Genomic DNA, 13451 nt, shown 5'->3' with positions numbered 1-13451 from the left:
CACTGCCACTAGATCCCCTGAGCTCTTCCAATCTTCTCACTCAGTATCTTCCTCAAGCGTCACCCCTGCGTCCCCGCTGGGTCTCTAGCTTGGCACACACAGATACTCCTAAAGCATCACTGCACTGGCCTGCTTGGTCCCTGGCTTGACACACAATACTGCTCTGCAAGCGTCAGCTCCACTGGCTGGGTCCCTGGCTTGGTGCTGAAGTTTCCCAATTCTTCACCATCCCTGGTTGGTGAGAACACTGCTCTGGTACTTGCTTCAGCTACCCACAGTGGTCCCTGGTAATAAGGTGGATGGCCCCTTAGTGGCGACAGCATCCCCTCTACCTCTGCCAATGACAGGTTCTCCGGCCGGCAGAACCGTCATTTCTGGTTGGACTGCAAGCCGCAGTCCCAACCCTACGCTGCTCTCCTGCTTCTGGATAGGCCCCTCAGTCAGCCTAGCGGCCAGATGCCCCCGGGATAGGCCCCAGACTCCGGCCTAGCAGCCCGGGTCAATACAACACAAGCCCACCTAGACAGCCATTCAGGTGGCACAGAACTCCAATCACCTGACTCCACCCAAATAAATAGGCTCTCCCAGCAGGCCAAGGGACTCAAGAAAATCCCTGGCCATTGGCTGAGATACCCCATATACTCCTAATCTGTCCTTGCAATGCCCTTGTTAAATCTAATGCCACCAGATACCCCGCCATCTAACAACAGAAGAGAGAAGTGCAGCAATTCCAGAAATAGGGCAAAGTCAGTTGACCTCCTAGCAATTGGCCAAGGCAACTATCACTTGGCAAATAAATTTAGGAGGAACCCCGCCTAAACATCAGGGTGCTACATCAGTTTTATTCATGACATCTAGCTATTTTACACAATGCAGTTTGATCCTACAGGGAACTCCCACTAATAATGGAAGACTAGCGCTTGGCTTCAGTGGGTGACTTTTAACCCATTTACCGCCACCACCATATATCTTATGGCGGTGGCAGCGGGGAGGTATCACACTGGGTGTACATCTTCAAGCCCCTGTCCACATGCGACCTACCCCTGGCATGCTTCCTGGTCTCCAGTGTACCACCTGCAGGTTTGCAAGTGGAGGGAGACCAGTGAACCTCTCCCCTAGCTGCAAACAACAAAGAAGCAACGTGTGTTATGTCACTTCAGGTTTCTGGTGTCACTTTCCCTGGCCACTGTGGATAGCGAAGAAGCTAATGGAATGCGATATGTGCTCCATTAGCTTGAATTGAGAGCAGGTGAGACATCAGGGGTCTAAAAGACCCCTCTTGTCTCATCAAAGATGTAGCACACTCCTAGTTAGGCAGCTAGGTAAAATTTGTTTTTGGCTCCTTCTATAAGGGGAGCAGTAATTGTTTGCTCTGGTCTCTTTGGGCTTCACAGGCTGGGAGTTTGATTTTCCCCTTGCTTCTAGAAGAAGTTTCTGGAGCTTAGAGAGAGAGAATTTAAATGACCAGCCTGAATATTAAGCAGGGCCTAGCCAATCCCTGGGAAGGTGTGCCCAGACAATAGCTGGAATGCTGTTAAATAGCCTGGTGCCCTGAGAAGATTGTCTTTTTTCCTGCTTAGGGAATGTGAGATGAGAGGAGGGGGGCAGCTTGCCCTGGGAGCCCTTTGGAGTGGATGCTGGACTTCTCTACAAGAGGCTACACCTATGGGCTGCTCTTGTTCCAGGATACTGTGAGTAGAGTCTCTTTACTTGTGTGTAAACCTACTTCATGGTCCCCAGCCGTAAACCTGTATACTGTTCCAGTCTACCTTTACTTGTGCTCAAACCTACTTCCTGGTCCCCCAGTCATAAACCTATAGGCTGTTCCGGTCTATCTGTTACTTGTGCTGCTGTTACTGAGTGAGAAGTGTCCTCTGCTAACAATACCTAACGTTTTGTAGTATTCCATACCAGCTTAAACCCCCCTATTGCCAGTTCTACAAGCAACTAAAATGTAAAAAGATATCCTATAGAATGTTCAATGAGTCGGAGTGAATAGACTGTTGCTGTGTGCCTGGATACCCCTGAACTGTTTGGGAAAGAACCTGTTAAACTACAGCGGCCCCTTTGGGGGTAGCACTACATAGAGAACCTGTCACAAAGAGTTTATATCCCATGTCATTGGGTGGCATAGTGGTGTAGTGGGTAGCACTTTCGCCTAGCAGTAAAGAGGGTTGCTGGAGGAGGACGTGTGGACACAGAGCTCCACAAAGCTGACTACAATCTACTGACATCTCGACTGCTAACACCCTGGGTGAGCCACCAAGTATTCCCTAGAAGCCTCTGGACATCCCCTGACTCCATCCCTGCCTGTGCTGGGAGGCCCGGTCGGCCGATTGGGGTTTCCTCCGGCCCGCTCTGTGCTGCCCAGACTCGCCGCCATTGTGGGGGCCTACAGAGCCTTCCTCGCAGCTCTACCGATCCACAGAAGATCCCGGATACAGCCTCAGTCTGAGGTGCAAGCTTTCAGTTCCCCCGTCCGATCCGCGACCTGCTCGTCAGCACGGGATCCCGCCGCCACATTGCGGCCTACGAATCCTCCACCATCCCCGGTCTGGAGTTCCGCGTGTTGCGGGGGGAAGTGGAGGACCATCCAGAAGCCCCTAGCCTACATCTAACGAGATACACACAACACTGTGTGCTCACGAGGGTCCGCCTGGGTGTCCCTATCGACCGATTGCACACAGCTACAGCCCGCTGTCATCTAGAGGCCTGAGGGCCTGCAGGCTCCACTGCATCCTCCGACCTGAAGTTCAAAGATCCACAGATCAAGCGGCCACCCGTCCTGTTTGGGCTTTGATAACACCCCTGGAGGAGGCAGGGGAATTGTATGTAAAAGGTGGCCTGCATGGAAGTACCCTGTCGGCCAGTTGCCTGCAACAACACCTCACAGCCTTCCTGTGGCCTTTGATGCTCTCCCTTACCTGGGTGCAATACTCCATAAAGGTCACACATACAATACTTGCAGCAATACCTGACTACAAGAAGCAAGTCTACTTTTACTACCTCCACTGTCACTTATTTGCTGGCCTTGCAGCTTATCCTCTGCTGTGCCTTTCAGCGGGCTTTTAAAGGAACATACACCTCCCCTCCCCAAGACTCTAGCTATCTCTATTGCACTATTCATACTTCATACGCAAAATAGGGGGAAACAGGTGCGACTAGCAACGAGGGTAGACATGTCTTAGACCTGCACTGGTCCCCGCTCCTTTTCTAAGGGATCCTGCTCCGCTTAAAAAGCCTACATAGCCACAGGATTATTATTAGCAGCTGCCTCCGGACACACCAGGGCACTACATGGGCAAAGTAGGATTTCAGAAGAACATATACCAAGGTTTTATCCCGCCATTGATAATAAAGTCTGCACAAAACATGGAGCGATTCCTATATAGGTCGCAATCCCCAGCCTTGAATACGCCCACAGATTCAACAGATGCCGCAGCCCTCCTGGCTTCTACGCCGGCACTCCTCACATGGGCAATGCATCCCAGCAGACGAATCCAGTCGAGACAGTTACGGTGGCAGTCCTGGACTTGAAACTACAAACACTTTTACAGGATTTAACATGCAACATAGCTAGAGAGGTCGGGAAGATCGCTCAGGAGCTCAGGGGGAGATTGATCAGCTCAAAGAAAGCACTGCCACTTTGGAGACTAAATTTGACGAGACTGTACAATATATGCATGCATTGGAAGAAGAGAATGCATTTCTTAAACACACAGTTTCCCAGATTCAACTTCAACAAGAAGATCTGGAGAACAGAGAACGTCGTTCAAATGTGAGGATCCGTGGAGTCCCCGAAACAGTCAATGATAAAGAGCTACGGGGGTACCTACTAAATCTTTTTGTTACGCTGGCCCCGCACATACCCAATATTGATTGCCGCCTAGATAGGGCCCATAGATCTTTGGCTCCCAAACCTCCTCCTGGTTCCAATCCGAGAGACATAGTAGTTTGCTTTCACTATTATGAAAGTAAGGAAGCTTTAACAGCAGCTACACGCAACAAGAATCGCATTGACCTCAAAGGCTCCAAAATCCAGATCTTCAGCGATCTTTCCCCCATCACTCTAGCAAAAAGACGCAATCTTCGTCCAGTCATGGCTCACCTCCAACTGCATCAAATTCCCTATAGATGGGGTTTTCCGTTCCGGCTCTCAGCATCCAAAGATGGCACACAATACTCCATCAGAGATCTTCATGCCACCTGTGTCCCAGAAGAAGATCTCCAGCTCCCCCCGCCTGCCCTGGCCTCCAAACCCCTTCAGGCCCCCGCAGCAATTTGGACCCCAGTACGTCAGAGACATCAGAGGGCTTTCTCCACACCGCAACGCTCCAATCAGCCTAGACCCCCCACCTGAGACCCCAAGGTTTGCCTGCATTGCACTTCCATGTTTTGGGTTCCTAGATACCCAGGATTTCGGCTGATCTCTTCAGGTATCTGTGGGGAGCGGTCTTCCCCTATTTCCCTTTCCTCTTCTGATACACTCAGTAATCCCCTTCTCTAATTTTTTTTGTCTAATTTTTATTTCACACACATATGTTCTTTCCGTTTTGGAATTCTTCTTTTCTCCTCCTTCCTTACGAAAAGGAATTCAAATCCTCCGGAGCTGACGTGGTGATGGTCCAGGAGACACATTTCTGCCCAGGGGGTTCCTTTAAATTTGCTTCCAAACTATTTCCTACCGTCTATATGGCCTCAGATCCATCGGGTAAGGCTGGAGTTGCCATACTACTTAAACGCTCTTGTCCTATACGGATCTTAACCTCAACTCTGGACCCCCTGGGTCGGTTTATTCTCCTGAAGTGTAGCCACCTGAATACCTCCTTCACCTTAGCTAATGTTTATGCACCCAATACAGGACAGGTTGACTTTCTTGCCGGAGTTCTAGATTGGCTGCGTTCTTTTTCTCAGCCTTTCACGATCGTGGGCGGGGATTTCAATATGTGTATGTCTCCCAGTAGAGATAGACATGCTTTATTTCAACAAACTCCTTCTCTTCAAGTCCTTAAATTGTCCACCTCCTTTCGCAAATTAATTCGCTCTCATAATCTCTTTGATGTGTGGAGAGTTAAGCACCCTACCCAGCATCAATTTACCTTTTTCTCTCCCCCACACAAGCTGTATTCTCGATTGGACCATTTTCTAATTTCCGCTCTCTTGCTACCCAACATAGTCTCTTCGGAGATTGATCCTATTACATGGTCTGATCATGCTCCCATCACTCTGAGCATGGTGCTTAACGCCGCATCACCCAAAACATGTCATTGGAGACTCAATGAGTCTCTTTTGCGACATGTCGAAACGAAGGATAGACTTCTTAAAAAATTAGAGGAGTTTTTTCAGTTAAATGTAGGCTCAGTCTCTGATACATCTATTGTTTGGGAAGCCCATAAGGCAGTTTTTAGTGGTGAGTGTATCTCGGCCAGTTCACGCTTGAAACGTGACTCTATTTGGCTGAGGTCGGAGCTCGTGGCCCACCTGGGGAGGGCGGAGGCGCAGCTGCTCCGTCTCCCTACGGTGGGTCGATTGCGTACAGTAATTGCTATCCGCAATCGTATTAGGTCAGTGGACACGAATAAAATCTTGAAGTCATTGTTGTGGTCTAAGCAAAAGTTCTATGAGTACGCAGACAAACTGCACAGGATGCTTGTCCATAGGCTTAAGCCCCGACCCTTTTTATCCATCCCTGATCATATAATACAATCAGATAGCACACCTACATATTGTCCCCAGACCATGCCAGGAGTTTTTGGTGAATATTATAATAAACTCTACAACTGCTTGAACAGAGACTCACAGGCCCAGTTTTCACAAGACAAACTAGACTCCTTTTTGTCATCTGTACATCTTCCAAAACTATCAGTAGATCAGCGCTCCTCATTAAATCAGCCTATTTCTGCTGAAAAATTAACTGAAGTAATCAAACATCTCCCCACACATAAAGCCCCAGGCCCAGATGGCCTTCCATATTTCTATTATAAGACTTTTTTTCCCACCCTAACCCCACATTTGTTATCCTTGTTCTCCTCGTTACTCCAGGGCAACATACCACACTCTTCATTCTTACATGCTTTTGTAACTGTCATCCCTAAACCGTGTAAAGACCCATCTATTCCCGATAACTATCGTCCCATCGCCCTATTAAACTCAGATTATAAAATTTTCACCAAGATTTTAGCAAATAGACTCTCTCTGTTACTGCCAGCACTCATTCATAGAGACCAGGTGGGTTTCGTTCCCACGAGACATGCTGGTGACAACACACGCCGTACAACTGACCTTATAGACCTACTTACTAAAACCAAAAACCCCGCTTTAATACTTAGTTTAGATGCCCAAAAAGCGTTCAATCGCCTAAGCTGGCCATTCATGTTTGCGATATTAACACGTTATGGATTCTCGGGTGCCTTTATCCAAGCCCTTCGGGCATTGTATTCGATGCCTACGTCACAGGTACAACTCTCCTCCCACCTATCACGTCCATTTTCCCTCAGTAATGGAACGCGACAGGGATGTCCCCTATCGCCGCTGCTCTTTATTCTTAGTTTGGAGCCTCTAGCTGCGGCTATACGGGAATGCCCTGACATTAGAGGCGTTCATCTTCGATACATGGAATATAAATTATCCTTATTCGCAGATGACGTTCTTCTTACTCTCACTCATCCACATACCTCCTTGCTTCACCTACACAACATATTGACTGCCTTTGGTAGCCTCTCAGGTTTTAAAATTAATGCTGCTAAAATGGAAGCATTACCCATAAATATTCCCCCTACCCTCTTATCTTCCCTTCAAAGCAAGTATAATTACCATTGGTGTTCTCAGTCACTTAAATATTTGGGGGTTCAAATCACTGCCTCCTACGACTCCCTGTATCGGGCCAACTTCCCTCCCCTGTTTTCGGAAATTAACCGCATGCTGACTCATTGGGCTACCCTACCCTTATCCCACCTGGGGCGTATTAATGTTCTTAAAATGTCCATTCTCCCCAAATGATTATATTTGTTTGAAACGTTACCGGTGGCAGTCCCATTGACGCAGCTGAAATCCCTTCAAAGGAGGAGCCTCCGTTTTATTTGGAATAATGCCTCCCACAGGTTGGCAGGGTCGGTGGTCCTGGCCCGGAAAAGAAGGGGGGGATTAGGAGGCCCAGACTTCATCAAATACTACTATGCCTCACATTTGAGAGTTCTTGCCTCCTGGACCTCCCGGAAGGCCCCAAATAGGTGGGCGGAGATAGAAATGAGTGTCACGGCCCCGGTTCACCCTTGCTATATGCAATGGCCTTCTTCCGCCCTTCATATTCCCCAATTACGGAAATTATGCTTGGCACCTATGCTCTTCACATTGTCTATATGGAAAAGATGTTCTGAGCGTCACTCCCTGTCCTCTCCGTGCCCACCACTCTTGAATATCCTATTTAACCCAAACATCCCAGATAGCCTTTCGTATAAACGTATGCTACCATGGACCCAGGCAGGAATATTACAACTACGTCACTTTGTTAACCCAGCGACACGACATTTATTGACTTTTCCTGAACTGCAAAGATCGCATCAGATTCCCCAAAATCTCTTACATTCATACTTACAGATTAGACACTTTTTCTCCACCAGATCCCCTTCTTTGACTCTGGAAAAGCCTACAAACTTTGATACCCTATGCGCTAAAGGTCCTTATGAGCCCCAAATGATCTCTACCATCTATAAAATAATGCATGTGGCTGTTCCTGTGACGGTTAACAACCACCATTACATGAGGAAATGGTCTCAGATCTTTCAGCGTGACATCTCCTTGTTGGACTGGGGGAGCATATGGGAGCACACTTCCAGGATTTCTCGATGTGTGACCCATAAGGAAACTGCATACAAAGTTCTGATGCTCTGGTATAGGACCCCAGATATTTTGCACGCCCGCAATCGATCAAAACAATGTTGGAGATGTAATAATGCTGTAGGTTCTCACTACCATATTTTTTGGGAATGTCCCCCTGTTCACCAATTTTGGCTCCGAGTTCAGATTTTGCTAGAAACACTGGTTGGTGGCCCCGTTCCTCTAACGCCCATGCACTATTTGTTAGGGCTCCCTCTCCCTGGTGTCTCTAAGACTGTGCGCAGATTGTTGTCTTACATTTTATTGGCTGCCAAACGGGTTATCACTAGGCTATGGTTATCTACCTCACCCCCAACTCTCCCACAGCTACTCACTACTGTGGCAGATATACGCAGAATGGAACATTTGACAGCTGTGGTAGAGGGCACGGAGCAGAAATTTTCTAAAACATGGTCAACATGGGATAACTCTATATATGGCTCAGCAGGCAATGAATCTAGTTAGTTAACCTCAGATGAGTACATATGCCTGTGCAATTATATGCTAAATACTAATCTTTTTATACAGTTCTTTATGTGGAGTTATATAATAGGTTTATGTTGTCTCTGCAACTCCTTCACGGATAGGGTAGGAGGATGTTTCAGTTTTTCATTTTATGGATTTGATTATATTTCCCTCACTCAAGTCTATAGCTTAACCACATCGCTACTCCTTTATTTGTACAATTTGTCTGTGTTTTGTAACTCTCAAAAATGGTGTATACCTGCATTACTTCAAATGTTAACGTCTTACATGGATTTTCTTTTGTATATTCGCAAAAACCTATAAATAAACAATTTCAAAAAAAAAAAAATGAGGGTTGCTGGTTCCCAACCACGACACTAACTGCCTGGAGTTTGCATGTTCTCCCTGTGCCTGAATGTACAATGTATATGTAAAGCGCTGCGTAATTTGACAGCGCTATGTAAGTACCTGAAATAAATTTTGCTCCTTTTTGTCAGGAAGCATAAAAGACATCAGTGTTCACATGTACGAAAACGTGCATTGACAGACTTACATGTGCATCTGCGGCCACCAAGCAGCCTATTCAAATATAAGCCCTTTACTGAATGGTCTTAAGTCTTGTTCCTTTTACCCAGCTCATGATATGCATTAGACTTGTGCACAACGGAAAAATTTGTTTAGTTTCGGTTCGTTGTCATTCGTAAAATACATAATTTCGTTCTGTTACATTCGTTATGTTACGGTAATACGTTTTCAGATAATTTGTTACTATTCGTAGAGTGTCGATATTCGTTATACTGAATCTCGAATCATGTCGAATTCATTCGTTATATGCGCTATAAGTTTGTTTGTAATCGTTGAAATTCGATATCTATGTATGTATATACATTTGTGATAATGATTCGTAGTTTGGAAAGTTGTTTGTTTATTGAATCTTTTAACACACAGTGACAATATCTCTTCTCCTCTGCTCAAATACAATACAACACCCTTCTCACTCAGATAGAAGGGAAATGCCGCTCACCAAGTTTCCGGACCTTTAGCATTTGTTCCCACCCTACAAGGTTGAATCCAGGTGCAGGCTCTGTACATGTCTATGAGAATGAAGGGATCCTGGACTGCCGCACTCCGGAAAAAGACATCTTTATTGTAATTCGTAAAATCCAACAAACATCACCTCATGGGGACAATACAGAGAGCAATACCTAACGCGTTTCACATTAACGGATGCTTACTCATAGCTACCCTTCTCACACAGTTCTCAGGAATGCACTTTACCAGTAATCCAACCTCTAGCACAAAATAAATCAGCTGATTGGATTGTAAGATTTACTTTGAGTTGACCTTTTGTTTCATTAGCTCTTTAACGAATTACCGAATCATGTCGAATTCATTCGTTAAATCCGCTATAATTTCTTTCGTATCAGTTGAAATTCGTTATTTTTTTATTTTGATATTTGGATGCATCCGAATGTCCGAAAGATGCAAAATTCAGACGAATTTCGATTCTTTACGAAACGAATTGCACAAGCCTAATATACATCTTGATCAATTAACTGACCTGGCTTCCCCTCTGACCTTGCTCTCGGATTCTCCTTGTCTGCTCATGTTCACTGTTTGCCTTCACTATTCTCTACCGACCTTTGCCTTGACTTCTAAATATGCTTTTTCCTGTTGAATCTGTACCTCAATGCCTGCTCGTTGCGACTTTTCCTGACTCTGATGCTGCTTACACCCTGGTGTACCTCCACTCAGCTACCAGTCAACCAGGTTTGGGACCTGACTCCACCATTTCTGGTCTTGGTGCCTCCATGGTGCATCGCCAGCTGTATGTTGCTCATCAGATACCAGTGTTTTCAAGTTCTTGCTCACAGTGTCTACACCTTGGCACTTCTGCCTTTCTTTCGCTCATACAGTCCCTGTGTCAACATCCACAGGTGCTCATATAGGACCTGAGCAGGAGGCTACCCTTGTCACCTCAGGCTCCACATATATATACGTGACACTTTTTGTTCTCTATGTGATATAAATAACATTTTATCAAACAAAGAAAAAAGTTACACCCAAGCACTTAGGACCCCACAAAAAATGTGAACCTTCCTCACCCCCACATATGCGCACATGCAAACAAACAAAACTCGTGGGGGTGCCTACAATTCTAGGGCCCATATTCATGGTTAACTCTAAACTGATGATCTGTAGGGGCTTTTAAAGCATTGCCTATGGAAAATAAAGGGTACCGAAGTTTGTCACTGTTTCTCAGGGTCACAATATTATTAAAGCGGAACTAAAGTGCTGCTATGATATACTGTGAGCAGGCAGACATTTTATTGCAGAAAAGATATGCAATGTCTACAATAAAACATACACTATCTATATTACCAAAAGTATTGGGATGCCAGCTTTTACACGCACATAAACTTTAATGGTCTTATGCAGCGTACACACAAGCGGACTTTTCGACCGGACTGGTCCGTAGGACCGAGTCCGGCGGGCGGTTAATACGATCGTGTGTGGGCTTCATCGGACCTTCAGCGGACTTTTCCAGTCGAAAATCTGACGGACTTTAGATTTGAAACATGCTTCAAAATTTTCCGACGGACTTGAGTCCGGTCGAAAAATCTGCTCGTCTGTATGCTAGTCCGACGGACGAAAACCCACGCTAGGGCAGCTATTGGCTACTGGCTATCAACTTCCTTATTTTAGTCTGGTCGTACGCCATCACGTACGAATCCGTCGGACTTTGGTGTGATCATGTGTAGGCAAGTCCGTTCGTTCGAAAGTCCGTCAAAAGTCTGACGAAAGTCCGCCAGAATGGCCGTCAGACTTTTGTTGCCGAAAAGTCAACTCGTGTGTACGCGGCCTTAATCCATAGTGTTTAATATTGAGTTGGCCCACCCTTTGCTTCAACTCTTCTGGGAAGACTGTTCAGAAGGTTTAGGAGTGTGTCTATGGGAATGTTTGACCATTCTTCCAGAAGCGCATTTGTGAGGTCAGGCACTGATGTTGGATGAGAAGGCCTGGCTCGCAATCTCCACTTTAATTCATCCCAAAGGTGTTCTATCAGGTTGAGGTTAGGACTCGCAAATGTGTCTTCCACCAAATGATTTGGACCAGTGCACAAACAAGGTCCATAAAGACATGGATGAGCGAGTTTGGGGTAGAGGAACTAGACTGGCCTGCACACACTATATTGCCAAAAGTATTGGGCTCCCCTCCAAATCATTAGGTGGAGGGGCGATTATGGTGAGGGGTTGTTTTCCAGGGGTTGGGCTTGGCCCTTTAGTTCCAGTGAAGGGAACTCTTAAGGCATCAGCATAACAAGATGTTTTGGACAATTTCAAGCTCCCAACTTTGTGGGAACAGTTTTCGGATGGCCCCTTCCTGTTCCAAACTAACTGCGCACCAGTGCACAAAGCAAGGTCCATAAAGACACGGATGATCGAGTTTTGGGGTGGAGGAACTTGACTGGCCTTGACACCTTTGGGATGAATTAGAGCGGAGACTGCGAGCCAGGCCTTCTCGTCCACATCAGTGCCTGGCCTCACAAATGCGCCTTTGGAAGAATGGTCAAATATTCCCATAGACACACTTCTAAACCTTGTGGACAGCCTTCCCAGAAGAGTTGAAGCTGTTATAGCTGCAAAGAGTGGGCCAACTCAATATTGAACCCTACGAACTAAGACTGGGATGCCATTAAAGTTCACGTGCATGTAAAGGCAGGCGTCCCAATGCTTTTGATAATATAGTGTATCTAGCTGCCTGCTCACAGTGATCCTTTGAACGTAAACCTGCATGCGCAGCTCAGCTTACAGTGGCCAGGCCAATCCTGTGTGCCAGGATGAATAGCTGTTGTGTAAGCGCAGGAGTTACGTCATTCCCTGCCTGCCAGTGAAGATGCTGGCACTGGCAAGGGAGTGTTGTGAAGGTGCGTATCCTCCCTTAAGTTCCACTTTAAGGTTTGACATGTTTGGTATCTATTTACTCGGTGCAACCTCACCTTTTTTATTTTACTCCAGAAAATGAATATATTGCATTTATGTGCCCTGAAACTATTATTATTTTTACTGAAAAATTGCATTTGATAAACCTTTACTCAAATATTGTGTGACATAATAAATTGGAACTACCGCTAATTTATTTTCCAGGGAAAATATACTGTGCAAATATATATATATACACGTATGCAAAAACGTCTCTGGCAGCAAAAGGGTCAAAGGCTATGCCCATCTTAATTTTATTTAATGCCTCAACATAAGTATATTTTTTTCTGTCCAAACGAAAAACAAGGCACTTTGGGCATACCTCCCAACAGGGGCATTGCTAGGTCTACAAAAGATCTGGGGCTAGAGCCCATAGCAGTGTAGTAAGGAAAGTCATATGCTTGGGCAGGCATACACATGTATAGACAGTAATATACGTGTGTGTGTGTGTGTATATCCCCAGAGAGCCCCCCTTACATCAGGGTCCCCAGAGAGCCTCCACTCCCTTTGGGGACCCCTGCTGAGACTCGGGGCTATGGGCCCCAGATTCAGGTCTATATCTCCAAAAGTCACCCCCTAGCGATGCCACTGCCTCCCAACTTTCTGAGATGGGAATGAGGTGCACCTATCAGCAAAAGTATGCAGGCAAAGGACACGCCCCTTGCCACGCCCCCTTAAAGGACAATTGTACAAAAAAATAAGATTGGTTAAACCCACAAGTGTTTTTTTTTACCACTACTCTTCCTTTATATTGGCTTTTGGAATTTACAAATGCAACAATTTAGAAATCAGAGAGATTTAGCACTGGAAAACACTTTTTGATAGATAAAAAGTGCATTTTATATACAACTGTATGGATCAGACCAAATGAGGGACAAATGAGGAGGAAAATTGCTCCAAATCAGGGACAATCCCTAGAAATCAGGGACAGTTGGGAGGTATGGCTTTGGGTGTAAATTTTTCAAAAAAGGATCATTTGGCAAAAATAAAAAATAAATCCACTCTTCACCAGATAAACCTCCTCTATGCCCTTCTGACTTGAATTGTGTTCACAAGGGCAAGGCTACTAATAAAGTTTTCTAAGAGTTGAATAAGCGCCGATAAAGCCGGAAGGGGTGTGGCGCCTAC

Source organism: Aquarana catesbeiana, linkage group LG03 (assembly GCF_042186555.1).
Source record: "Aquarana catesbeiana isolate 2022-GZ linkage group LG03, ASM4218655v1, whole genome shotgun sequence".
NCBI classification, from domain to species: domain Eukaryota; kingdom Metazoa; phylum Chordata; class Amphibia; order Anura; family Ranidae; genus Aquarana; species Aquarana catesbeiana.
The sequence above is the reverse complement of the archived record's forward strand: the minus strand, read 5'-3'. Positions refer to the sequence as shown.